Source organism: Triticum dicoccoides, chromosome 6B (genome assembly GCF_002162155.2).
Source record: "Triticum dicoccoides isolate Atlit2015 ecotype Zavitan chromosome 6B, WEW_v2.0, whole genome shotgun sequence".
Taxonomy (NCBI): Eukaryota; Viridiplantae; Streptophyta; class Magnoliopsida; order Poales; family Poaceae; genus Triticum; species Triticum dicoccoides.
In genome coordinates, this window is record NC_041391.1 from 121,801,609 (window position 1) to 121,812,820 (window position 11,212).

Here is an 11,212-nt window from a genome sequence, read left to right on the forward strand (position 1 = left end):
ATCATATACGTGAGCCAAAAGGCGCAAACGGTCCCGGGAAAAAGGTAAGACGACACCCGTGGGAATACCGTGCGTGAGGCCGCAAAGTGATATGAGGTGTTACCAGCTAGATCGATGTGACATCGAGTCGGGGACCTGACAGCGTTGGCATCAGAGCCGGACTGCCTGTAGGTTCTCCAAGCCAAACTGGTCGATGTTGAGTCTAGAAATTCTTTAGTTATATGTAGGGGAATTGTTTGTGGGATGGAACGTAAGGCTCTTTTTACTCCTTATACCTTATGACTTTCTGATCTGAGTCAGTCCATTCTTCCACCGGGGGTTAAGGAATTAGGATCTGTTCTCTCTATCAGGATCACGTGTTACTAATCAGTAGTACCTTATAAGTTTGATGGTTACAAGCCTAGTTCAGTTCTGCTACCACATTATGTTGTTAGAATGGTTCCAGAACTTTGATATGATGATGTTGGGTGTGTATGAAATCCTTTGTCAAATGTCTCAATATCCTTTTCGAGCGTTTACAACTGTTATGCTGCCGAAATTTTGCTAGAAATTCTAATGCCCTTGCATTATGATTATCCTTTCAGATGGCCAATCGCGACCTCAATCAAGTGGTTCGCCTGACTCGATGCCTAGATGTACCCGGCCATACTGCTAAGTTGGTCAGGGTAATGACTGAGGCTGGATACCGCTGGTATCCTGAGTACACGGTCGAAGAGCAATTCCGAGATTTTAATCAAAGCCAGTATCTCTGCACTGTCAGGATATTTCCATCTTATCCTGGATCCACTGAGCCTCTTCACTGCTCCTATGGACTCGGGGTTACTATCGAGATGGCTGTGCAGGATGCCGCCTACTCTATGATGACCATTATGCGAGTCAGATCTGGTCTATTTCGGAACTCTGACTTCCGGTATATGCCAGGATCACTTCCGGGAGCACAAGGATATCTCCAAGCTATTTATGCTGACTCCACTCAGGAGGATTCACGGACTCGCACCACTGCTGAGATGCTCGAGGATAAGGACCGTGAAAATCGGGCCTTAAGGTTAGAGCTCTTCAATACCCGTGCTGACCACTGGGCCACTTTGACTCGGTTCGCACCGGCGGTGCAAGCTGGATATTCAGATATGCGCGATCTCTATCCTGTGAGATCTGCTTTGCCGGACGTGATGGTTTGGCGTGATGTAGGAGGCATCACCCCACCTCGCGGTCCCCGCAGGCCACCGTTTGTTGGTCCAAGGCCTCATCCTAGCCCCTATGGTCCACAAGCTCCGCGAGACCGTCTGTTTCCGGATGATCACGTTGAACTTCCGGGCTATGGAGGTGACTTCTATGAGGACTACTACGGATCAGTTTGAGTTAGTAGTAGTATCACTAGTTCGCACTAGCTATGTCGTCTATCGTCCTGCGTGACTCGTGGGATATGACCTAGTTTGTACTCTTTCCGGAGATGTAGAAAAATAATGTATAGGAGCTTGAGATGCCTCCGATGAGATGTAATCCTCTTTTCACCGTATTAGTACTTTGCTTGGTCTTGTACTAAACCTGTATGGTGTGTATGACGATGGAATAAAGAAGCAGTTTCTGTATCTACCATGTCATACGGATGATCATCTTGCATTTCGAGTTATTCCTTACATTCTATATCCTATGTTGGAATTTTATAATTCTGACTAAATCATTGTCTTGTTTACCTAGGATGGTCAACACGCGCGCTAACCCTGCTTCCCAAGAGCAGGCCGAAGGCAGTGAAGCCAGGAATGAACATCTGCCTCAACCTCCTTCACTAGCCGAGGTTATGATGGAAGCTGAGAGAAACAAGCGAGAGACAAACCGTTTGCTGGAGCGTATTGAACAGAATACAGCACACCATCAGAGGGATAACGTGGTGTCACTCAGTGATTTTATCAAATTGCATCCACCCACGTTCCGCCACTCCGTCGAGCCTCTCGACGCTGATGACTGGCTTCGCAGTATCTCTCATAAACTGCGTTCCGCGCTGGTAGCGGAGGCTGACAAGGTCACCTTTGCTGCATATCATCTTGAAGGCCCCGCCAGTCTATGGTGGGAGAATTATGGAGCTATGCGCCCAGCAGGCCATGTCACAACTTGGGCTCAATTCAGCGACGCTTTCCGTGAACATCACATTCCGGAGGGTCTCATGGACCGTAAGCGTGAAGAATTTTGCAATTTCACCCAAGGCCGACTTTCTGTGGATGTCTATAGCAGGGAGTTTGGTAATCTTGCACGATATGCAACCGAGGAAGTTTCTACTGACGCCAAGAAGCAAGCAAGGTTCCGTAAGGGCCTTAGTCCTGAGCTTCGCCGCGACCTCCGTCTGCATGAGTGCACATCCTTCTCGAAACTTGTCAACAAAGCCATCAGTGCTGAAACTGGTCAGACTGACTATGACGCAACACGCAAGCATGGACGTGACATGGGTTCCTCATCCGGTGCTGGTCCTCAGAAGCGCCGTGTGTGGGTACCCAACACCGCCCTGCCACCCAGGTTCACACCGAGGCCATCTTTCCAGGCGCCTCGCCCCGCTCAACAGTCTGCTCCAGCTAAGCCCTATGGGGGTCCAACCAATAATGCTCCTCCACGTACCAGTTCCGTGACTTGTTTCAAGTGTGGGGAATCTGGTCATTATATGCGTGAGTGTCCCCAGACCAACCCCAATCAATCTGCTAAAGCTGTTGGCCGTGGCAAGCCGACAGGAAAAGTGTTCCACGCTAAACCGGTCACCGCTTCACGTGGCCATGTCAATTGTGTCTCTGCCGAAGAAGCTCAAGAGGATCCCAACGTCGTTCTCGGTACGCTTCTTGTTAATTGCCACCCGGCATCTGTTCTTTTCGATACAGGAGCCTCTCATTCTTTTATATCTGAAAATTATGCTCGTTTGCATAACGTTGCATTCTGTGACTTGCCATCCACTATGGAAATCTCTACCCCTGGTTCTAGATGGCAGACCTCTAGGGTAAGTTATGGAAATGAGATCCAAGTCGACAGACTTGTCTTCCTTGCATCTTTGATAGCCCTTAAATCTTCAGATATTAATATCATTTTGGGTATGGACTGGATGTCAGCTCATCATGCCCAAATCGATTGCTTTTCTAGGACTGTCCAACTCACCCATCCTTCGGGCAAGATAGTCAATGTCTTGACCCGAATAGCCAAGCGACAATTATATTCTCTTAACGCCAACCCTTTGCCAGACCTTGAGGACGTTCCGATAGTCCGAGACTTTCCGGATGTCTTTCCAGAGGAATTGCCAGGTGTTCCACCTGACAGGGATGTTGAGTTTGTAATAGACCTCATCCCCGGAACCGTTCCGATTGCTAGAAGACCTTATAAGATGGCACCCCTAGAACTAGCCGAGCTTAAGAAACAACTCGATGAGTCCTTGAAAAAGGGTTTCATCCGCCCTAGTTCATCTCCGTGGGCTTGCCCCGTCCTATTCGTCAAGAAGAAGGATGGAACGGACCGGATGGTTGTTGATTACCGACCTGTCAATTTGGTCACAATCAAAAACAAATATCCACTTCCCAGGATCAACGACCTGTATGATCAGCTCGCTGGATCCTCAGTCTTCTCTAAGATGGATTTGAGGTTGGGCTACCATCAAATCAAAATCAGAAACGGGGACATTCCTAAAACGGCCTTTGTTACTCGTTATGGCCAATACGAGTACACCGTCATGTCCTTCGGTTTAACCAACGCACCAGCCACCTTTTCTTGGTTAATGAACTCAATCTTCATGGAGTATTTGGATAAATTCGTCGTAGTTTATCTTGATGATATACTCATCTACTCCAAGAACGAGGAAGAACATGCCGAACATCTAAGACTAGTGTTGCAGAAACTTCGAGAGCATCGCCTTTATGCCAAATTTTCAAAATGTGAATTCTGGTTGCCAGAAGTGACCTATCTGGGTCATGTAATATCTGGTAAAGGTATTGCTGTTAACCCTGAGCGAGTTCAAGCCGTCCTTGATTGGACTCCACCCGAATCGGTCAAGCAAGTTCGGAGTTTTCTAGGCTTAGCGAGCTATTGCCGTCGCTTTGTCGAGAACTTCTCCAAAGTTGCTAAACCCCTAACCGAACTCCTCAAGAAAGATAAGAAGTTCGAATGGACTCCACAATGTGAGCACAGTTTTCAGGAACTGAAAAGACGCCTGACTTCTGCTCCCGTGCTGGTACCGCCAGATTTCTCCAAGGACTTTGTTATCTACTGTGACGCCTCGCGACAAGGACTAGGTTGCATTCTCATGCAAGATCGACACGTAATTGCTTACGCTTCACGGCAACTGCACCCACATGAGGAGAATTATCCTACTCATGATCTAGAGCTTGCAGCCGTAGTCTATGCACTTAAGACCTGGCGACATTACCTCCTCGGTAATCGTTGCGAAATATTCACTGATCACCAAAGTCTGAAGTACATTTTCACCCAACCGGATCTGAATCTCAGGCAAAGACGTTGGGTTGAATTGATCACTGACTTCGACTTAGGAATAACCTATACCCCAGGGAAAGCCAACGTCATGGCTGATGCGCTAAGTCGTAAATCTTATTGTAACAACCTGATGTTACAACAAAGTCAACCGCTTCTCCATGAGGAATTTCGGAAGCTTAACCTTCACATTGTACCTCAAGGTTTTCTCTCCACCTTGGTGGCAAAACCTACCCTTACGGATCAAATTATCAAAGCACAGAAGGTAGATCCGGGAATCTCCCGCATCAAGAGGAACATTCAGAAAGGAATTGCGGGTTGTTTCTCCATTGATGATCAAGGAGTCGTATACTTCGGGAATCGACTAGTAGTTCCCAAAGTGCGCAACCTAAGGCGTTTGATCCTTAAGGAAGCTCATGAATCTCCTCTCACCATTCATCCCGGTGGTACTAAAATGTATCAGGATCTACGCCAGAGGTTCTGGTGGACTAGGATGAAGAGAGAAATCGCTCAGTATATTGCTAATTGCGACGTCTGTCGTCGTGTAAAAGCAGAGCATCAACGGCCTGCTGGCACCCTTCAACCATTAGCTATTCCTGAATGGAAATGGGATAAAATTGGTATGGATTTCATTACCGGTTTTCCCAGGACCAAAAGAGGGAATAATGCTATTTTCGTCGTGGTCGATCGTCTTTCCAAAGTAGCTCATTTCTTACCTGTTCGTGAGAGTATAACCGCTAGTCAGCTGGCAGACTTATACATCTCCCGAATAGTGTCCCTCCATGGTGTTCCTTTGGAAATCAATTCGGATCGAGGAAGTCTTTTCACCTCTCGATTTTGGGAAAGTTTCCAAAATGCTATGGGAACCCGTCTCTCCTTTAGCACCGCTTTCCACCCTCAGTCAAGTGGTCAAGTGGAACGCGTCAATCAGATTCTAGAAGACATGCTTCGAGCCTCCGTTATCTCTTTCGGAATGGATTGGGAGAAGTGCCTTCCATTTGCCGAATTCGCTTACAACAACAGCTATCAATCTAGCTTGGGTAAAGCCCCTTTTGAAGTTCTCTATGGACGACGATGTCGAACACCCCTTAACTGGTCAGAGACCGGGGAAAGACAATTCTTTGGCCCGGATATGATTCAGGAAGCAGAAGAACAAGTTTGTATCGTTCGTGAAAAGTTGAAAACAGCCCAATCCCGTCAAAAGAGTCAATATGACCGAAAACATAAGGCTATGACTTTCGAGGTTGACGAGAAGGCTTACCTTCGGGTCACCCCTCTGAAGGGAACCCATCGTTTCGGTATCAAAGGCAAATTGGCTCCTCGTTACATTGGACCTTTTCGCATTCTTGCCAAACGAGGAGAAGTTGCCTACCAATTGGAATTACCTCCGCACCTCTCCAGAGTTCACGATGTCTTCCACGTTTCTCAACTCAGGCGTTGCTTCTCGGATCCTATCCGCGAAGTGGACCACGAAACGCTTGAACTCCAAGATAATCTTACATATCGAGAGTACCCCATTCGTATCCTCGATCAGGCCGAACGTACCACGCGACGTCATAATATCAAGTTTCTCAAGGTTCAATGGTCGCACCATTCTGAAGATGAAGCAACTTGGGAAAGGGAGGATCGTCTTCGACTTGAATATCCCGCCTTCTTCTCGGAGGAACCCAAATCTCGGGACGAGATTCTTTTGAGTGGGGGTGAGTTGTCACACCCTAGCTAGTCATGCATTAGAGTGTTGCATCATGTTTACTCTTTCATCAGAAACTTGAAATGGGGATCTGTGAAACCCTCAGAATCATCTTGAAAATGACCCAAATGAAAATTTCTCCAAAATGATCCAAGAAAAATGCTCATGTTGCTCTCTGAAAATATTGGACAGAGATAAAAATCAAACCAATAATTTTAGTGGCTCATGGACATTTATTTTGGGCATTTTGAATTAATGCATAGGTATTTGCATTGGAATTATATTAATTATATATATTAATATATGCCCAAAAATTATGCCATTTGTAAAAGAGCTTTGGAATAATATATAAGGCTCCTGCAAAAATTGGCATAAGTTAAATAAATGATTTAATATATTAATTAAATCAAAACAAATGTCAGAAAATTTAAAAAAAAAACAGAAAGGAATACAGGAGGAGCTTACCTGGGCCCCTCCACTGTGCGGCCCAGCCAGCTGGCTGGCCCAGCCAGCAGCCGGCCCAGCCCACCTCCCTCCTCTGTCGTCTTCGTCCAGACAGAGGGAGGGGAGTGTGGCCGGCGCGCGCGCGCGCCACCGCGCCACGCCACCTGCTCGCCTGCTTGCCTGGCCTCCTCTCCTCGCCTCGATGGCCTGGACGACGCCACGCCTCTTCCTCTCTCTCTCTCACTCTCCCCCGGCTTCTCCCTCGCTCTCTCTCGCTCTCGGCCGAAGCACACCGTCGCCGCCGTTCGCCGTAGCCACTGACTCCGGCCACCCCTCGCTCCCCCGAGTAGCTCAGAAGCTCCGCCACAACTCCCTCTTCCTCCCCACCGCTCCACGAGTCCCCGGAAGCCCTGCATCGCCGCCTCGTCGCCGTTCCCCTCTTCGGACTCCGATCACCGTCGCCGACGAATTCGCCGTCTCCAGCGCATCCCCGAGCCCACTTCGACGCCCACTGCAACCGCGGTGAGCCCACGAGTCGTTTCCCCCTCTCCTTCCCCTCGTTCCCTCACCGTAGCTGCATCTCCACCACGGCCGAACCTCCGCCGTCGCCGAGCTCGCCGTCGACGTAGCTCCGGTGACCATTTGGTCACCCCGACGAGTCCAACACGTTCGCAAGAACCAGTAGAGCCCCCCTAGCGCCTCACTTTGCTCGAGTTCGAGCTCCAGCACCAATCCCGCGCACGACCGAACCCCGGCGGCCGCAGCCGAGCTCACCGCCGTCAACTCCGGCCACCCCGACCCCAACTGACTCCGCCAAGAGCCGCGGGTCGTCCTCAGCTTCACTCCGGTGGTCGCCACGGTCCATTTGGTGGCCGAAACAACCAAAACCACTATCGCCGCCGCACTGTTGGTCGCCGCCGGCCAGAACTCCGGCGAGCTGACGTGGCCTAGATGATTAACCACTAATCCACCACCCCCAGACGCTGACAGTGGGTCCCCAGGGCTTAGTCAAAGCTAACCAGCCCCGGGTCAACGCGGGATTAGCCCCTGGTCACTGACGTGTGGACCCCACACGTCAGGTTTGACCCGAGCCAGCTCTGTTGACCTGCTGATGTCACTGTGATGTCAGGCTGACGCAGTAAATGTAATTCTGGATTTAAATTTAATCAGGAAATTCCAGAATATTATTTAAACTTCAAAAATTCATAACTTTTATTCTGTAACTCCAAATTGGACAAATAATATATGAAAAATGATCAGAAAAATCCAATCTATCCATCTGTACTATTTTCATGCATGATCAAACAAGTTAAATTGATGTTTTAATCAGAACAAGAAAAGGCACTTTAAAAGGCCATATTTGAATTTGAAATTTGAATCTTTGATTCAAATTTTTTCAAACCCTCCTGGCTTTAGTTGCATTAGCCCAACACACTCATATTGCCATGTTTCATGCATGCATCATATTGTTGCACATTGTTTGGTGATGCCTGTGTATCGTTATCCTTTGCGACAGGATCTGTCCCCGAGGAGTACCGTGATTACCCTAACGAAGAGTCGTATCCGTGCAACGAACCATCAGGCAAGCAACCAACCATTTGATCATATCGATACAATCCCATGTTCTCGCTCCTGCTCTCTTTTACTGCATTAAGACAACGCGATTCAAACTGCTGTGTGCTACGGTAGTTGAACCCATTTCCTCTGCATGACCTGTCATTGCCACAGTAACTAGATGAAACCCACTAGCATGTGTAGGAGTTGATTGAGCCATATGTATGTGTTGTTCCTACCTTGCTATGCCTGCTATGCTTAGAGTTGTGTCAGGTCTGGTTCATCTGGGAGATGGGCTAGAGTGAAATGATTATGTCGGTAATGAGAGTGGTGTGGTGAACACGATTTGGTAAAGGTATCGATGAGAGGCCATGTAGGAGTACATGGTGGGTTGTTTCATTGAAGCCGACCCTAAGCACTGAGATCTGTATGTGTGATTTAAGAACCAGCTACTACCATGCATTGGGCCCGAAACCAATGGACCCTCTCGACTTCTTATTCACCCTAGCTCTCCGTCCAGGAGTTGCAAGTAGTTTCTGGTGTTTGTAGCCTACTGGAGGCCGTGGACAGCGCTGACCGTAGGGGTGGGCTGTGATGCGGTAGGTACGTGGCTGGGTGTACCGAATACCCGTTAGGTATCTCGGGAACCCTGTTCACATCGTTCGGGGCCGTATGGGAAACCTCGGCCGGACTCCCTGCGGATGGAACCTGAATAGGCGATAAACCTGGACTGGAGCCTTAGGTGATTAGGTAGGTCGTGGCCGACACCCACGTTGGGCTTCCGCTTGAAGGTTGCCGAGTACATGTCGTGTAAACGACGGTAAGTGGTGAGAGCGTGTATGAAGAAGTACACCCCTGCAGGGTAAACATGATCTATTCGAATAGCCGCGTCCGCGGTAAAGGACTACTTGGTTGCCTATACAGTTCATAGACAAGTAAATGGAAACTACTAAAAGCCTCAAGATAAGTGTGAGTGCCGAGGATGGCTCTTCCGTAGGAAGACGGAGGTGGATCCTCGGTAGTGTATTGAAGTGGTGAGTAGTGGACTCGTGTGCGCAAAACTATTTCAAATTGGAGTATCGTAGGATAGTCTAGCCAAGAGTCAAAGCTGGCTTGCTGCAATAACTCCACCAACCCTTCTTGATACTATGCATGTTTGTAGGATCTGATGTAAGTCTTGCTGAGTACCTTTGTACTCATGTTGCTATAATCTACATTTTTACAGAAGACGCTGCAACCCCTTCTGATGGGTTCTATGTAGACGTTGACATCAACGAGTAGGCTAAAGACCCAGGTGGTGACCCTGAGCTTGTGAAGGACCACGTAGTATAGCCAGGCTTTCCAAGCCTCTTTTATTTTACTAGTTGTCTGTACTCAGACAAGTTACTTCCGCTGTTGGCTTGTATGATTGTATGACTTGTATGTTGGGTCGTGAGACCCGTACCTTTGTGTGTATGCTATGTATGGCTCCCTGAGCCTTAAATAAAGTACTTGTGTCGTAGAGTCATGTTGTGATGCTTCGTTGTATTTGCACATATCGAGTATATTGTGTGTATGATTGAAATGCTTGGTATGTGTGGGATCTGACTATCTAGTTGTTTATCTTTAGTAGCCTCTCTTACCGGGAAATGTCTCCTAGTGTTACCGCTGAGCCATGGTAGCTTGCTACTGCTCTGGAACACTTAGGCTGGCCGGCATGTGTCCTTCTTCGTTCCTGTGTCTGTCCCTTCGGGGAAATGTCACGCTTTGAGTACCGGAGTCCTGTTAGCCCGCTACAGCCCGGTTTACCGGAGTCCTGCTAGCCCAGTGCTACAGCCCGGACCCACTTGCTGATGACCGACACGTTCGAAGCTGGGTCATGGATGCCTGTCCCTGTAAGTCTGTGCCACTTTGGGTTTACGACTAGTCATGTCAGCCCGGGCTCTTTATCATATGGATGCTAGCGACACTATCATATACGTGAGCCAAAAGGCGCAAACGGTCCCGGGAAAAAGGTAAGACGACACCCGTGGGAATACCGTGCGTGAGGCCGCAAAGTGATATGAGGTGTTACCAGCTAGATCGGTGTGACATCGAGTCGGGGACCTGACACCCTATGGTAGCTTATGCTATTTCTCTAGATTCTCCCATAGTGATACTAGCAAGAAAGTCTTTATATTCAAATTTACGAGGTTCATTAACATTGCCCCACTGCGGGAGTTTACAAACAGTAGTAAAGTCTTCTAAGTACATGGTATAAGATTTATCATAAAGATCAAATAGGACATTCTGAGAATTGCGCGAAGATGTAAATTTAAACCTTCTCACAAATGAGTCAGTCAAATAGTGGTATTGAGGGCACTTATATTGCATGAATTCCTCAAGATTGGAATTATGCACATATGCATCGAATTCGTCCTTAATGCCTGCTCGAACCACAAACTCCTCTCACGGTCATTCACACGGCCGCACGTAGGCTACCCTTGGTGGTTCATCATCCTGCTCACGTATTGCGAGCCTGGGGTCCTTTCTTCCTTGAAGAACCACCTTGATACATTTTCCTGGGCATATTTCTTCCTCTGAAAAATTCTGAAATTTTTAGTCATTCAAAATAAAAGTAAACCAAACTCAACAAAATTGATAGAAACTACTCCCACAAGTGCCTAGAGCCTCTATCATGCATTAGAATTACTTGGGACCAATTAAATTTAGCATGCAAGCCTAAGAACAGGGTCACCTTAGCAGAAAGAATTTGCAATAAATAAAGTACTAGAACAAAAACTAATTGGATCATTGGAGGAGTCACATACCAAAGAACAATCCCCCAAAGCAGTTTTGTGAATGGAGCTTTGAGCAAGGAGATTAAAAATGGCAGCAAAATGAGCTAGAACTCATGCTTGAGCCGGATAGTGAACTTTTTAGGAGGAAGAAGGAGAGTGTGGGTGCAGGAATAAGTGGAGGGGGCCACCATGGGCCCACGAGGCAGGGGGCGCACCGTGTAGGGGCGGGCACGCCCTGGAACCGCTTGCGACCGCTCTATCCCATCGGCGGCGTCCTCTGTCTCCGGCCGTCATCGATGGCAATAGAGTGTGG